Source organism: Colobus angolensis, unplaced genomic scaffold (assembly GCF_000951035.1).
Source record: "Colobus angolensis palliatus isolate OR3802 unplaced genomic scaffold, Cang.pa_1.0 Scaffold216, whole genome shotgun sequence".
In the NCBI taxonomy this organism is placed as follows: domain Eukaryota; kingdom Metazoa; phylum Chordata; class Mammalia; order Primates; family Cercopithecidae; genus Colobus; species Colobus angolensis.
In genome coordinates this window covers 2,703,949-2,720,492 of record NW_012115333.1, presented here as the reverse complement: position 1 = coordinate 2,720,492, position 16,544 = coordinate 2,703,949, and the positions used below count along the sequence as shown (strand labels likewise).

The following is a 16,544-nucleotide window of genomic DNA, read 5'->3' as shown; positions in this document are numbered from 1 at the left end:
AAAGGTGGAGGATACGCAAATGAGAATCTGTGGTTAATAGAAATGGGGACTTTTTGAAAAGAGGAACACTACAAGAAGTACAAGAAAGTAAGAAAGGGTTGGAAACACTCTCCTGGTTGTCCTGAGAGGGAGAGGAAATTGCACCTGTAAGAAAAAGCTTGCCTTTAGATCTCCACAGAGGCAAGGGGCACTGTGTGGCTGATTAAGCGGAGCTCTAGTTACAGGTCTGATACCCCTGCTTGCTGTGCAACCCTGAGCAGGTTTTTTTTCCCTCTCCGGGTCTCAGTGTTTCCATCTGCACAGTGAGAATTTGGACCCAAATGTTCTCCAAGAGCTCTGTCAGCTCTCAAATTCCAGAATCTTCTCTAAACCTGCTCTGAGTCAAGCCCCTTGAGCATGGCTATGCCTCAGGCACTGATGGTTGTTTTAATGTGCTGATCAGTAGTGGAAGTCACAGTAACATTGTGACATGGGGGTGGTGTGCGTTGGAGTCATCCTAGGATCCAACATGAACTCCTCACCACGGCCTAGAAGCTTGAGTGGATTAATGCCCTGCCCATCTTTCCAGCCTCCCCTCTCCCTCTCCAGTTTCCCCTGGCCTCCTTTCCTTGCCTGGGACGTATCAGACTCGTTCTTGCTTTGGCACCTTCACATACACTGTTCACTGTACTTGGAATGCAGGATCCCCACCTCTTTGGTAATTCTCTTCCTTTTGATCTTAGTTGAAATGGCCCCTCTTCCAGGAAGTCTTCCTGGGTCCCTAGCCTAAGCCAGCTCCCACTCTGAAACACACTCATAGAATCATGATAAGATCACAGTAGTAATTGCTTGTACCATACAAGTATGTTTGTATCTGTCTCCCCTCCTCAATTACTATCAGCTCCCTGATAGCAGGACCCTTGTTTATCTCATTCACAGCTCTACCCTTGGTGTCCAATAACCCAGGAAACTTTTAACCAACAAATATTTCTTGAAAACAAAACCCCTAGAAGCTGCCATGTGCTATAGACTTACTTGGGGCCAGGCACAGACATACAGCATCTCACTGGGTCCTTGGATCATGCCCTCCCTACTTATTTCTTAGGTGCAGAGATGGTGTGGCAGAGAGCTGATGGGTTTTGTCCTTTCAGAAGATCTTTGTCCTGTACCAGTTGGCTGGGATGTGCAGAGCTGGGCCTGGCAAGCAGGTCTGCCTGTTTTGCGCCTCCTTTTTTTGCTTGCCACCACTCTTCGGAGAGGAGCAGCAGCTGTGGCCGCTCCTCGTGTTCCCATAGCAACCAATGCTTACCTCCCGCTCACACTGGTTCCTAATTGCCTGATTACGCATCTTCTCCCCCACCAGCTCGCCAGCTCGGGAGCTTCTTGAGAGCAGGGTCCATGGCAGGCTTTGCTCACCATTGCGTGGCTCCAGACTCAGTGAGTATTAGTTAAATGAACAAAAATGAATGCATGACCATCCATGCACATGAGTTTTTACAAGCTTTCATCAAAAACAAGGCACCTGGCAGCCTGTAGTGGCTGGGGGGAGGGGGAATTTGAGAACTCAGTGCTCCTGGCTCACCTCTGCTTAGTGGCGTGGGTGGCCAGCCCCCCTTCTCCTTTCTCCCCTGCTGCCTGGGGAAGCTCTTTAGAAAACAGGCAAGACAGCCTGCAGGGTCATGGCTGCTGGCAGGAGGGGGATGCTGGAAATGGTGTGACACCCTCCCCTACCAATCCCCCCACCCCTGCTCCACCATGCACAGGCACACTCGAACTCCCTCACCACCTCCTTCTGATGGAAACCATCTCAAATGGCCAGTTTTTGTTTTAAGAATTACCAGAAACAATTGAGCAGCCTATCCAATTCTAATGCTCTGTTCACAGTCTCACCAGTCAGCCCCTTTACTCTGTTCCCATTGCCATCATGTTAATCCCACTCACCACCATCTTCCACCTGAGCTGCTCCAACAGCTGCCTCTCTGTCCCACTTCTGTCCTTTTCTCTTCCCTCTCCTGCCCACCCTCACCCCATCTTCCGTGGCACAGACAGAAGGAGTGTCCCAAACAGAAATCATCCCATGTTATTCCTAGCCAGACTCACGAGGGAGGCAGGTGCATTTTTTACTATTTTTGTGGCATGACAGAGTCTGTGTAAGTCACCGAAGCGCCTAGAGGCGGAGCAGGCAGAGCTACTAGTCCATTAATTTAGTCTTTAAATGTTTGTTTCCTTAAATGTTTGGCTTTGGACCATGCATAAGCTAGTGAGTCCAGAGCTCACAAGGATGGGACCAATATGAGTTTTTACCCTAATGGAAGGAACAGAAAAAAAAAAAAAAAAAAACTGAGATGTGATCTGCACTTTGTAGAGGGTGCTATGGGAATGTACAGGGAAGTATGTTTGTGCAGAACCAGAGGAAGAAACATTTGAGCTGGACTTCCTATCAGAAATTGTTGGTTGCAAGCAACAGAAAGCATCTCTCATTAACTTAGGAGAGAAGGGAATTTGTGGGGTCGGAGGGGTAAGCTATAGGGAGCTTACAGAATCAAGAGAAAAGCTAGAGAACCAGGTATGGAAATTGACATAAGCAAAGGCACTTCTTGGGGAGGGGTTGGGAAGGAATAGGAAGCAGGAATGGTTTGATCAGGATGCTGCCAATAAAATGAATGAAGTATGTTTCCTCTATTCTTATATTGCTTGTTCCAGATTCAAAGTCCAACGAGAGTGTCCAGTCACCAAGCTTAGTCACATGCTCTCCTCCTGGCTATACTGAGCTGGGGAGGGGAAGGCAACTTCCCTTTGGCTTCTATGAAAGGAGGCATGCATAGATTTATTGTTTCACCAACATCACCCACAATCAGGCAGAGACAATTCACTAAACAGGAGCCTAAGGAAAGGGGAGGAATGAAGGCTGGGAAGCCACAAACCAACAAATGTCCACTCTCTGCTTGATGGCAGCAAAAAAAGAGAAAGAGGGCATTCTAGCCAGAGAGAACTGAATGGACAAAGAAAGAGCTGAAGCCTGCTGTGCTCATGGCAGGCAGGCAGCAATGTGTGACTGGGGTATAAGAAGAGGAAGGCAAAGAGCCACAGATGAGGTGAGAACAGGGAGAAGACAGATCACAGTGTGTCCTATGGAGTGGGCTCTAGGGAGCTAGTCTCTAGGGGTGGGGGTTGGGGGGTGACCACGTTGGCATTTTAGAAGCTTCACTCTGGGGGTGTCAAGAATGGATCAGAGGTGGCAAAGTTGGAGATGGGGAGACCTGCAAGGAACTCTTGTAGTCAAGAGATGATGAGGCCTGAATTCCAACATTGGCCATGAAACGGAGAGAAGACAATGGATTCAAGAGCAATTCAGGACCTAGAATCCTGAAGTTTGAGAGGATGGAGGAGGGAGAGGAGTAAGAGATGACTGTGTGTCAAGAGGGAGGAATGAGTTTGGGAGAGTTTGTGCTTTCTTCATGGACTTCAAGAAGCCCACAAAGAATGGGTGTTCTCTCAGCACTCATTCAATCAGTAGTTAATGTCAGCCTGGCCCCACTAGTATGTATTGTATTGAAAAAGGTGGGGAGAGAGAGTGAGAACTTTTTTTTTTTTTTTTGAGATAAAGTCTCATTCTGTCGCCCAGGCTAGAGTGCAGTGCAACTTCACTCGGCTCACTGCAACCTCCACCTCTCGGGTTCAAGTGACTCTCGTGCCTCAGTCTCCCGAGTAGCTAGGCTTATGGGCGCGTGCTGCCACGCCCAGCTAATTTTTTTTTTTTTTTTTGGTAGAGACGGGGTTTCACCATGTTGGCCAAGCTAGCCAACTTGTGACCTCAAATTACCCACCCGCCTCAGCCTCCCAAAGTGCTGGGATTATAGGCATAAGCCACCCGCGCCCAGCCAAGAGTGAGAACTCTTAATGGACCCTCTCATACTCTGCTGGTGGGAACATATACTGATGCAGTTACTCTGGAGAACAATCTGGAAGTGTGTTTTACTGTTTTAAATATGCATACCTCTGCACACTGATTTCTAGAAATTTGTCCTTACAAAATAACAAGTGTGTACAGATAAACATAGGTACAAGGATGGCTCAACAGTGTTTATAAGAGTAAAAAAACTGGAAACTACCTCAATATGCATCAACAGGGAAACTGGCTAAATAATAAGCCAGTAGGGACAGAAAAGAGAGAAGACACTGACCACATCCCTGGCCTCTGCAGCCTGACAGGCCTCAGTGGAGGAGAGGGGTTAAAGCTTTCACTTTTAGTGAAGTTTGGGTTTTGTCTGTTCCACTAGACTGGACATGTTAATTCCTGGAGGTAATCGGAGGATTTTTTTAATTATCTGAAAGCATCTCAAAAAGTTCTAGCTCTTCAGGAGATTTCATCCAAGAAGCAGGGGAGAAATAGGTCACAGAGAGTGTTTAGGGAGAAATAGGAGAGAGAGAAAATAAGTTTTCTGCTTGTGGATTTCAACCCGTTTACTAAAGTTACAATAACAACCATTACCTCTGGGGAATTCTGATTGAGGGAGGCAAGACTTTTACTTAATATTTTAACAACTTTTGCATTGTTTGAGTGTTTTACAATGTGCCCAAATCACAGAAATAAAAAGATAGTAAAAACAATAAAGATACTTGCATTTGTGGAGAGGGTGGAGATGCTGACAAGCTCCCTGAGCCCCTGGAGCTTCCAGAGCAGGGTTTCTCAACCTGGGCACTATTGACTTGTTGCAAGGGCTGTCCTGTGCATTGCTGGGGTGTGTGAGGCAGACTGTTAGCAGTATCCCTGGCCTCTGCCCACCAGGTGCCAGTAGCATACCCCCATCCTGAGTTCTGACAACCAAACTGCCTCCAGACATTGCCAAATGTCTCCTGGGGGGCAAAATCACCCCCAGTTGAGACGACTGCTCTAGAGGGATTATTCAGAATATGTGGGTGTCTTCTGAGCCTCTAAGCCTGGTGACCTCATTAATCCTATCTCCTAATGGCTCCCTGCCAGCACCTTTCCATGGCTCCATTGGTCTGGTAGTCAGAAGATGTAGCTTCCAGTTTCGGTTCTGCCACTTACTAGCGATGTGATCTTGGGCCTTCCAGAGCCTCATTTCCTCATCCCTAAAATGGAATAATTAACAATGACATGGCTCAAGGACAACCAGGTTCTCGCTTTCAACTGGATCTTTTCCTACTACTTTTCAGGTGCCCAGGTGTCTCCCACTGAAACCAACAAACCAACCCACCTTTTTGGACCTTACTTCTTTCTGCAGCTACTGCCTTGCCTCTCTCTTCTTCACATACAAACTTCTTCAAAGAGTCATCTCACTCTTTGAAGGCATTTCACACTCAATGTGTCCTAAACTGATCTCATGATCTTCCTCCCCAAACCTACTGTCTTTTGCTGTCCCTTATCATAGCAAAGGGACCCCCTTACATCTAGTTACACAAGCCACAAGCCTAGGAGTCATTTTCAACATCTCCCACATTACCAACCTCATAGCCAATCCTGCTCGTTTTACTTCCTATGTTGCTTGACTTTCAAGGTTATTTATCTCTAAATAGGAAATACATTGAAAAATCAAAATAAATATGGAACAAGATTTAGTAAGGAGTCTTACCCAACTCCATCAACTTCAGTACTCCCCCTAAAACACACACAGATAAACCACCTTTATTTGGGGGGTGGGTATCCTTCTACTGCATCTTTATGGAAAGACAATAGATATTGCTCCCTTTCTTCCACAAAATACAATACTGTACATGCTGTTTTGTACCTTGCATTTTTCACCTAAAAACATATTTTGTCAATCTTTCTGTTCAGTATTAGAAATCTTTAGCTCTGTTTTTACAAATAGTATTCTACTAGGTGGACCTAACAACATTTATTTTACCATTCTCTTATTTACAAGTGCCAGTTATAGGTAATCTGCTATTCTAAGCAATCTCTAAACATCTTTTCAACCCACCCACTTGTTTCAGTCTCCTTTGTCTCCCCTCTAATGCAAGCTACCACCATCCTTTCCTGGACTCAGCAGTATCACTTTCTAAATACTCCGCCCAAATCATCTCTTGCTCTATCTTCATGCAGTGGCTGGACTGGTATTTTCAAAACAGGACTTTGATCATATCCTTGCCTTGATTAACGACCTGCTGCAGCTTTCTTGTGGTTTCAGAGTAAAGACAAAACTCCTCCTTATGACCTGTGAAGCCTCATTGTGTCTGGCTCTGCCTCACCCACCTCTCCCTGCTCCCCTGACCCTCTCTGCCCCTCTCTGCCCCTCTCCTTCTCCACTCCACTCCCAGTGGCCACCTTTTAGTTATTTGCATATGTTGTTCCTTCTGCATAAAACACTCCACTCTACTCCACTCACCGAGTTCCTTTCTATGTGTCCTTCACATCTCAGCTTCTTTGTCCACTCCTCAGGAAGCCTTCCCTGAGCTCCCTGCTAGGCCAAAGCCCCAAATTAAAGGATCTCATTAGTACCACATGCTTCTCCTGCATAACCCTAGTCCCAGTTGTAAGTTCACATTCATTTGGGGGACACTTTGATAAATGTCTGGCTCCTATTCCCATGTGGGCTATGAGGTCCATGAGGGCAGAGGCCTTACCTATCTTTGCTTTCCATAAAGGCCCTGCATCTAGAAAATTGTTGACCAAATGAATGAAAGGATGAGGCATATAAGGGCCCCAGCAGAGAACCTGACACATAGTAGGTGCTCAAGAAATGTTGCTTTCCTCTTTCTTGCATTCACTGTCTGTGTTTGCTCTGGAGCCTGTAATGGGTTGCCTTCCATGTGCGCTACTCAACAACGCTGCTCTCTAAATACTCAGCCTGTGGCCTTTGCTTGGACTTCTCCTTTATTGATATGACTCATTTAATGGCTGATCATTTATTCCTCCTGAAAATCCTCTCTTGGCTTGGCTTGATGCCCTGGGATCCCCTTACCCATGGTGGCTTCCTCTCTACTTTCTCTTCCTCTGCCTACCCCTGTGATGTTGGGATTCCTCAGGTTTTATCCCAAACCCCTTCCCCTCTCATTCTATATACTCTCTTTTGAGCCATCTCATTTATGCTCATAGCGTCCATCACCACATATGTGCAAACTTTAAGTCTCCCGCTCAGGTTTTTGTAATATGCCTCAAGCCCCCATATTAAATGCCAGCCTCTGCCTCTAGAATGTAAGTGGAGCAAGAGAGCAGAGATTGTGTCTCTGTTTGCTTATTACAGTGTCCCCAGCCCCTGAAGCAGTGCTCGGCACATAGTAGTCACCCAATAAATACATATTGTCAAATACATAAATGGCAGGGCCCATGTTAGCATGGACAGAGCTGCCTTCCCCAGAGGCAGCCTTTTTGTTGGCAAGGCAGTGGGGCAGAGAAAGAGGCTAGGGGCTAAATGTCATGTCCTGGCTTTTCTCATGCTGGGTCTTAGCAGATATCTCACACCCACAATCAGGGTGAAAGATGAAATTCCAAGCAGGATTTGCACCCCAGAGCCAGCAGTCTCTGAATCAGCAAACTGTCCTATGGGATTGTTTCACCCCATTTGCAAACCATAAGGCAGCCTTTGAGAGAGAAGGCAGCTCAACAGACCATGTGCTAGCATCATGTCCAGCCAAGTAGCCTTTAAGGGGAGCAAATAGCTGGCCACCGTGTGCGGCAATGTTGTCAGAGGGGAGGAGGGCACTAGGCTGAGGCTGCACCTGCCAGGATATGGAGATGAGGTTGAATCCTCCTGCCCCACTGGAGAGGGGAGCCAGACCACCCTGCTTGCAAACCCAGGGCCTTTCCAACAAAGGTCAAGGGTGGAGGAAAGCCAGGTTGAGTGGGCAGAGGAATTCTGCTTATAGCCCTGACACACTGCCTGTGGCACAGCCTCCTACAACAGACTGGTCTGAACTAAGGTCAGGTCCTGCCCGGTCTGCCATGAGAACTGACACAAAAGTACAGACTGTTCTAAGTCAGAGCTGAGGAGGCCCTTTGAACCCCAGTTCTACCCACCTCATGATTCTGATGGAAAAGCTGAGATTTAGGTTCAGGCAGAGACTGTCCTGTAGTTGGTTACTAGCAAGCCAGGGTGTCTGGCTTATCTCTTAGCCTTTAGCCTGCTTGGCCCTACAGACTTGATAGTTTCTTCCTGCTTACATTTTAGAGGGAAGAGACAGACCACAATTTTAAAAAGAATATGCAAGTAAAATATGTAGCATGAAAGATGGTGGCAAGGGTTATGGAAAAGAAGAAAGTAGTGGAGGGGGAATGAGGGTGCTAGGGTTTGTGATTTTAGATGGCGTTGTCAGGGGAGGCCTCCTTAACAAGGGAGCACTGGAGCAAAGCCGGAGGAAGGTGAGTGGGTGCACTTACTCTCTCTACAGTGTACTGTGAGGACACCTGAGACAGAGCTCGAACCTCCAGACTGCCCCCAACAGGGCCATGGTCAGAGGGCCTCCTGGGAGGTTTGCCTATGGATTTTGGCCTGGCCACAGGGACAGGAATAAGCATATCTTCTGAAACTGAGACTGGACACAGAACGAAAGGCCTATGACACCCTGGGCCAGGTAATATTAATAATGACAGTAGTAATAATAATAATAGCACCATTTTATCTGCATTGAGCACATACCATAGGCCAGGCACTGTTTCTAGCATGTTACTTGTGTTATCTTATTCCATTCACCCAATGACCCTATGAAAATAGCGCTGTTCTAATGCCCATTTCATAGATGAGAAAACAAAGTCTCAATGTGGTTACAGAACTTGCCCAAGGTCACAAAGCTAATGAGCAGCAGAGTTGTGCTTTGATCCTAGGTCTTTGGACTCCAGAGCCCGTTTTATAGACAGAAGCAGGTTTTAGGCATCTGGGCTGGAACGGTTGTCTAGAGGCAGAGGGTAGATGAGATGATCTCTTGGGTTCTCTGCTGTGGTCATAAGGGCCAGGCAGTTCAGAGGCAGTTGAAAGGGATGTCTAATATGGCAGCCAACCTCGGGATAGGATTGTGTCTGAGGCCTCTATGGAAGCGGTAGACTTCATCTTCTCTGGAATGTGAGCTCCATGAACACTAAGCCTTGTCTGTCTGGTCTGGTGCTCTATCACCAGTGCGTGACACTTTGTCAGTGATCAATAAATATTGGAGTAAATGAATGAATACAAGAATGAATCAATAATTCACTCTCACTTATTGAAGGTGGGCCCAGCCATAGACACTGCCATCTTTCCAAACAACCAGGGCATCTGAACTTGTGTCTCCCTGAGAATGTGAGGCAAAGAAAGAAGGCATAGCAGAACTAGGAGCAAGGGAGATGCTGCTGGGGTCAGGAGCCAGGACAGAGCCCAGAGCTGAGGACTGGGACAGTGATGGGTGCAGAGAGGCCACCCTTTGTGAACACAGTTCTGAGTGCTTTACGTATGCTTCCTCATATCATCCTTCCCACAGCCTTGGGAGATAGAGATTGCTACCTCATAGAAAGATGAGGAGACTGAGGCATAGAGAGGCTAAATGACTTGCCATGGATCACACAAGCATTATGGGGTGGAATTGGGTTTAAACTGGGATTGGCAAGGCAGGCCAATTGCTTCATGTGGTCCCTGACTGGGGTGCAGTCAGAAACTCTCTCCCCTCTGCTATGTACCATGCCGCATTCCAACCTCCCAAGCTCCTTTGCTCTGCGGCTGTCTCCAAACCTCAGCCTGGGAGCTGGACCCTGCCTCTTCAGTCTCCCTAAAGAGGGGAGACTCCAATGCAGCAGCTTTTCCCCCCCTCCCTCCTTTCCTCCCTCCAGGTACCCTAGAGGTCTGAGGTCAGGGCAAAGCCAGGGCCAGCAGTAAAGAACAGACCTGGAGTAAGACAGATCCGAGTTTAAGTCCTGGTTCTTCCACTTAATACCTCAGAGAGGAAGAACTACCTTGCTGAGCCTCAGTGTCCTCCTCTGTACATATAGGATAATATCACCCATGTCATGGGGTTGTGGGGACTAACTGAAATCACTCAGGGGAAGGAACTGGATTCCAGGTGAGCTGGAGACAGGAGGAGGCAGTCATAATAGTCCACCACATTACAGCTTACACAGCATGTTTCCATTAATTTCTAGGCTCCCCTTTTTTTCTGTATCACCATTCTATTGGGTAAAGTTATGGTCCCTCTTTTGTAAATGAGAACACTGGGGCTTGGAAGTGACTTGCTAACCAAAGGCATGCAGTTTGGAAGTCGCAAGGCAGACATTCTAAGCTAGATGCATGTGACACCCGAGTGGGTGGGGAGCCCCCCTCACCTTCCAAGGCGAGCACTCCTTTACACTCCTATGTCAAGTCTGGTGGTGAGAGTACTGGTCTTGTAAAGGGCTGGTTCTCCTGATCCTCTCCTTCAAAGCAAGACTCAGTGGTGCACTGAGAGGATCTCCTCCAGGCCGTGGCCCGCCTCACTCTGCAGTAGCAGCAATGAGGAAAGGAAAACGGTTGTCCCAGCACAGGATGGGAGAGTCAAGCATGGTCACAATGAGGGCCAGAGAGCGAGCAGGAGGTAAGCAGGAACACTGAAGTAGTGCACCTCAAACCTAGGAAAAACCATGTCTTTGGCCATCTTTAGAGGTGGCTTACCAGAGAAGCTGCAACAAGACCCTTCCCCGTCATCAGGTCATAGCAGTCATCCTCTGTGCATGGCTCTGTCTCACATTGTGAACTTGTTCTTCGTATAGAATGGGTCTCTTTTCTGCTGTAGCCTGTGAGGTTTTTTTCCTTATCTTTGATGGTCTGTGAATTTCCCGCAAAGTGTCTAGGTATAGACTTATTTTTATTTATTTTGCTTAGTCCTTGGCCTGCCCTTTCTCCCTGAAACTCATACCTCTTTTCCTTTCTGAAAAATAGTTTCTGTCAGACTTAGGCCAAAGCCCCTCTATGCAAACCCTTCATGCCTACTAACTGTTCTTTCAAAGTTTGTTTCTATGCTGGTGTGAATCCCTCAGCACTAACTTACAATTCTCTAATTCTTTCCGTGATTGTGCCCAGGCTAGAGCTATCCCATTCATTGAAGTTTGCTTTCTTTTTATTTCAATAACTATATTTTTGACTTCCAAAGTTTCTACTTGATTTTCTTTTTTTATCTCTCTTCCTGTTTTTGTGCAATCCTATTTTGTCCTTTTAAGGAATGTCATTCCTTCATTTCTCTCTGTGAGCATCCTAGGCATGCTTATTTTCAAAATCTGTCAGCCTATTCTCTAAAACTCATCTGGAGTAAATTTATGTGCTGATTGTAGATTTTGCTGGCTGTCCCTGAGCATTTGATTTCTTTATGTGTTTTGGAATTTTGGTTTGGAGAGGCAGTGTTGGGGTTGTTTTGTTTGTGTTTGTGTCTTATTGTCTTTCTCTCTTAGTGCTTACCCCTCCCTGTCTGGTGGTTTCATGGTGGCCTCCATTGGCCCCTCCAAATCCCTCAGCCCAGAATCCGATTTTATGACACTCAGGGCTCTTGCCCTATAGGAGATGTTGAGAGCATTCTCCTGCTTCAGTGTAGAACCTTGGGGCTCGGTTCACTTCCTTGTCATGAGGCCGAGTCTCCCTCCTCCCAGCTCCTCATGGCCCAGGCTGCCTTGTAGTCAGAACTCCCAGAAGCAGCTGGAAGCTGTCTTTTCCAGCTCATAAGGGGAGAACCCTGCCCCTCCTCCCCCTGGTTTCTGCCTCCCATCCCACAATGGAGCACTTGTAGTACTCACAGGAGCTGAGTCTCGGCCACCCCTGCCCACCCCCCGCCACGGCGCCCGTGTTCTGACCCAGAGGCTGGCAAGTTACAGCTGTGCTAGTTGCTTTGCATTTCTGTATGTGCTCTATATCTCATTTTTTCAGCCTGACTCTGTCTTTGGGGTTTTCTCTTTTTACAGTGTATCGATCTTCCATCACTCCATGCTTGGTACAGAGGGGCTCTGTTGCCATCTTAACTGGAAATGTACTCTAATTATGTACTGTATGTACCATAACCAGAAATGATTTAACCAATCCCCCATTGTTACACTTTTATGTTGTTTGCCATTTGGGGCTAGTACAAATAAGAAGGCAATAAACATCCTTAATGTACTTGTCTAATCCCTGATGCGAAGTTGTGAGATCAAAGGGTAGCCATGTTTCCATTTGATACACATTTCATTTTGTATGTACTACCCCAACCATCACCACCACCACCAATACACCATCACTGGCATCTGGTTGGTTGAACAGAACGAGGGAAACCCTGGAAATAAATGAGACCGTGCTGTTGTGAAGTCTAACTTGGTGTACACAGGTGAGGCATTCTTAGACAACTTCTTCCCTGTTCCCATCCCTTTTGGAGCCCCAGATCCTTCTCATGGGTTATTTCATTTAATCTTCGTGACATCCCTACAGGATAGGGAAATCTCATTTTGCAGAGGAGGAAGCCAAGGCTCAGAGAGCTAAGATGACCTCCTAAGCTTTTACTGATAGGAAGAGGAGTCCACATGAAGTTGAGGAGAAAGGTGGGGTGCTCCCCAGTCCACTGATCTGCAAAAGGGAGTCTTTCTGGCCTTTACTGATCCATATGTTTAGGAATCTGGCTGCCTCCATGAGACCGTGGTACAGCGATTGTGGGCAACTCCTAATTGTCTGGGTTTGGGCACACTGGGGCAGCCTCCACTGTGTGTGGGACAAGTGCTGGCTTTGCAACTCAGGCTCAGCCCCTCTGTAGTTAAGTAATGATGAGCTCCTCCTTATCCTCTCATTTTTCAGTTGGAGATAGCCAGGTATAGTGAAAGCACACAGGCTCTGGATTCAGTTAAAAACCAGCTCTACCACTTTCCTGCTGCTTGACCTTGGGCAAGCCACTTCACCTCTGTGGGTCTCAGTTTCCACATCTGTAAAGTGGGGTAATAAGGCTTCTCTTGGAGAGGCATTGTTAAGATGAAAGAAAGACCAGCGTGCCTGGCACAGAGTAGAGATTCAAATAAAGCCTGTTTCTGACAAGGGTGAAATGTCACATAGCTAAACCTGCTCAGCCAATCAGCTGAGGCCACACCCTGTCCTGACTCCACACTCAGTGTTCTTCCCAATGCAACTGTCTGGGCCTCCTTCAGCTATTTGTCTTATTGTCCTATTCCCTTCTGCCAAAAAGAAAGAACCATCCCAAGGAGCTGAAGCCCTGGTCTCTGTGCATGCTCCCACAGCTTCTGCTGGGCTGCCTGACATGAGCGTGGGCCCTGAAAGCTCCACATGTGTCCCTGGACCCCATCACAGGTGTGAGCCTGGATGCGTGACTCTGCAAGATGCTACACACTGAAAGGACTGGAAGTTTGAGATTACTGTGGAATGGTGGCTGCTGACGGGGCTTCCGGCCTGCCCATTGCCTAGACCTGTAGCCCTCAAGCAAGTCTCCCCTGCTGTCTTGGAGGCACTGCCAGCAGCCTGTTGGAAGATCACAAAAAGCAAAAATTGGCCCTTCCTCCTCTGGCAGAGCCTGCACAGCCTCTGGGAGGCAATTAGGCCTTGGGAATTCCCAAGGGTACCCTAAAACACTTCAAAGTCACAAGCCCATCTGCCTGCTTCACCCTGGGGGAGAGGGGCAAGGGGGTCATATTGTAATCACTCCCCAGATGGGAAGCTAAGGAGACCAGTCTCAGGCCCACGGTGGCCTGGGATGGAAGCTCTGGCCATGTGAGGTTCTTCCTTTGCACAGTGCTGTGGCACATAAAGGTGTCTGGTTGTGGGCTCAGTGCGAGGGAATGGGGTGCTGGTGAGCAGAGGTGAGGTAGGGATACTTGGAGTCCCAAATACCTGCAGCTCTCACAGCTAATGACCTGGGTCTCAAGATAGGCAGAAAGACTCTGTCACAGGGAGATGGCACTGGAACGTCATGAGATTAGAACTGAAGACCCAAACCCTTCCAGTCTGGTCACTGGCACACTCCTAAGGTGCTCTCTGCCCATCACTGGCAGGTTAGTGCTCCTCGAGCTCTGTACCAGGCTCACCTCTCTTCCATCCTTCACATGCCTCTGGTGTGACCTCATCCACCCCTCAGATTGCAGCTACCACCTCTGTCCTAATAAGAGTTCAGATGAAGTGAGTGCTAACTCTGTGCCAGGCACTTATCTAAACATTGTGCTTGTGTCAATTCATTTAATCTTCACAGAAACCTAATGAGGCTGACCTTACACCATCACATAGATGAAGAAGACAATGAGGTCTGGGAGGCTATGGAACTGGCTAGGAAGAGGCTGATGACTCCCAAACTGCTCTCTTTCCAGCTGGTTTCTCTTCTCATCTCCTTTCTTCCTATTGCTCATGGCACACCTAGGCTGGAATGTCCCACAAGCTCCTCAAACCCACCACAGCCAAAACTGCACTGACATTTCTCCTGTACCCACACCCCATCTCAAAATCCTCCTTCTCCCAGAAGCCTCATCCCCCACAGTGACTTTCCCATCTACTACATCCCTGGGTGGTATATCCTGCATTCCTTTCTCTTCCCCCTGCAACACCTCAAGGGTCTTCAGTCCTACCCATTCACATTTCTTCAATCTCCCTCCTGTTTTTCTCCTTCCTCAGTGATCCTTCCCCTTGGGTTCTTCTCCTTCTCCTTCTTTGGTTTTATTTTAATTAATACATAATAACTTTGCATATTTATGGGGTGTAGTGATGTTTCCATACGTGTATACATTGTGCAGTGTTCAAATAAGGGTAATTGACATAACCATCATTGAAGCATTTATCATTTCTCTGTGGTGGAGACATTCAAAATCCTCTCTTCTAGATATTTTGCCAGATACACTACATGATTGTTAACTGCATGGCCTTGCTGTACAGTAGCACACCAGAACTTACTCCTCCTGTCTAATTGTAACATAGTTACAGTTGGAACAACCTCTCCCCATCCTCCCTCCCCAGCCTGTGGGAGCCATTGTTCTACTCTCTAATTCTATAAAATCAACTTTTTTAGATTTTTCATCTCATATTTCTACTTTTGTCTTCTCCCCTCACGTTTATCTTCCATAGTGCCATGGGGAGAGCCCATGGCCCATCCCCTGCTCAAAATCCTTCTATGGTTTCCCATAGCCTACAGGATCAAGGCCAAATTCCTGATCCTAACATGCAGGGGCCCCCACAGTGGGAACAACTATCTGCTGAGCTTCACCCTTTACTTTCCCGGCCACTCCCTCTAGCCGATCTGGCCTCCTTGCTGTCCTTCCAAGGTACCTTTCAATGCCTTGAGCGTACTCCATCCCATCCCCACACTCCTCCACACCCTTGGAATACTCTCCTTCTTCCCATCCACCTGTCCCGAATGTCCATCCCAAAAGCCACCTCCTCGGTGAAGCCTTCCTGTCCTTTCCTGTTGAAAGTACTCTTGGCTGTTTTGAGACTGCAGCACTGCAATATGGAGATCGGATAGACCACGGGATTTGGAGACAAAACTGAGCCATGGGACATCCGAGAAGGCCCTTTAATCACTCTACTTCAGTGTCCTTCCTTATAAAATGCAGCCATGAATACCTCTCCTCTGGGTTGTTGTGAGGGTGGAATAAGAGGCAGCAGGCAAAGCTTAGCACACAGTGAACAGGCCATGGGACAGCCTATCACCTCTTCCCAGGGGCACTCCATGTTGACAGCCCTCTGTGCTACAGCACACTGCCAGGGACTGTTCTACCACCCCCGACCCCTGAGATTGTTTCTCTCTTTTTGCTTTCTTCCTAGCCCAGCATGCAGTGGTCCTCAGAAATCCCTGAGGGAGGAAAATCCTGGCAGGAAACCACCTTCCTGGGCAGCCTCAGTTTGGGGCCTGATGGTAGAGATTTTCCCCAGTCTTAACAAGTGAGACCTGCATCATTGTATTGTATAGGTCAAGATGGATTGTTTCTGGTTCCACTGAGCACTGAGGACTCCAGGAGTAACACTGACTGGCTCGGGAGGCCAAGCTCAAGCCCCCATCCTTCATTGGCTGGAGAGGCTGTCATGACATGGTCATCCCCCCTAAGAAAGGGAACTTGGCCTGAGCAGTACTGGGCTCTGGGAGCAAGGTATGTGAGTTATGGTCACAAAAAACCTGTTCTTAGAGGAGACCTGGACACCTTGTTCCTGGATTTATCAACTATCAGGTTTCTTAGCTTTTCTCCCCTGGACCATGGGTCCAAGAACCAATGGAGCATTTCTGGGTTTGAACAATCTGTACTTCCCTCTGTTCTTCCCCCTAGCCTGATCAAAGCTCACTCTTGGACCTTACTCCCCTGTTCCTTTAACAGCAAGTTCAGGAGCATGGTCATGGTGCCTAGAGTGCCCAGACAATCCAGCTGAGCCCAACAGGACAGAGAATAAGCATTCCCTTATATATGATTGAGTCATCAGTCACAGATCACATTCTCTGATTCAGAGACTCTCAGAGTAGCAGTGCTAGGGCAGTTCCATAGACCTTTCTCCTTGCATTGCAGCTGGGCAGACTGAGGTCCAGTGAGGGTGAGGGACTGATTCAGATCACACAGCAAGACAGCGGTGGAACCCTGACCTCCAGACTCCCAGTCCAAGGCCATTTTTCCCACACCCAGGACTCTATCTGAGAAAGTGATGGTAACTGGTAGGAGAAGCTGGGGGTGGGGGCTG

General features: G+C 47.7%; 1 long non-coding RNA gene across 1 annotated transcript in view; it reads left to right on the top strand.

The window, feature by feature from the left end:
* The first annotated feature begins 1,327 nt into the window (after nucleotides 1–1,327).
* Nucleotides 1,328–16,544, top strand: part of LOC105512638 — a 30,000-nt gene continuing 14,783 nt past the window's right edge. Inside the window, exon 1 of the long non-coding RNA XR_001001890.1 lies at nucleotides 1,328–1,416. This is a non-coding gene — a long non-coding RNA (uncharacterized LOC105512638). The remainder of the gene's footprint in view (nucleotides 1,417–16,544) is intronic.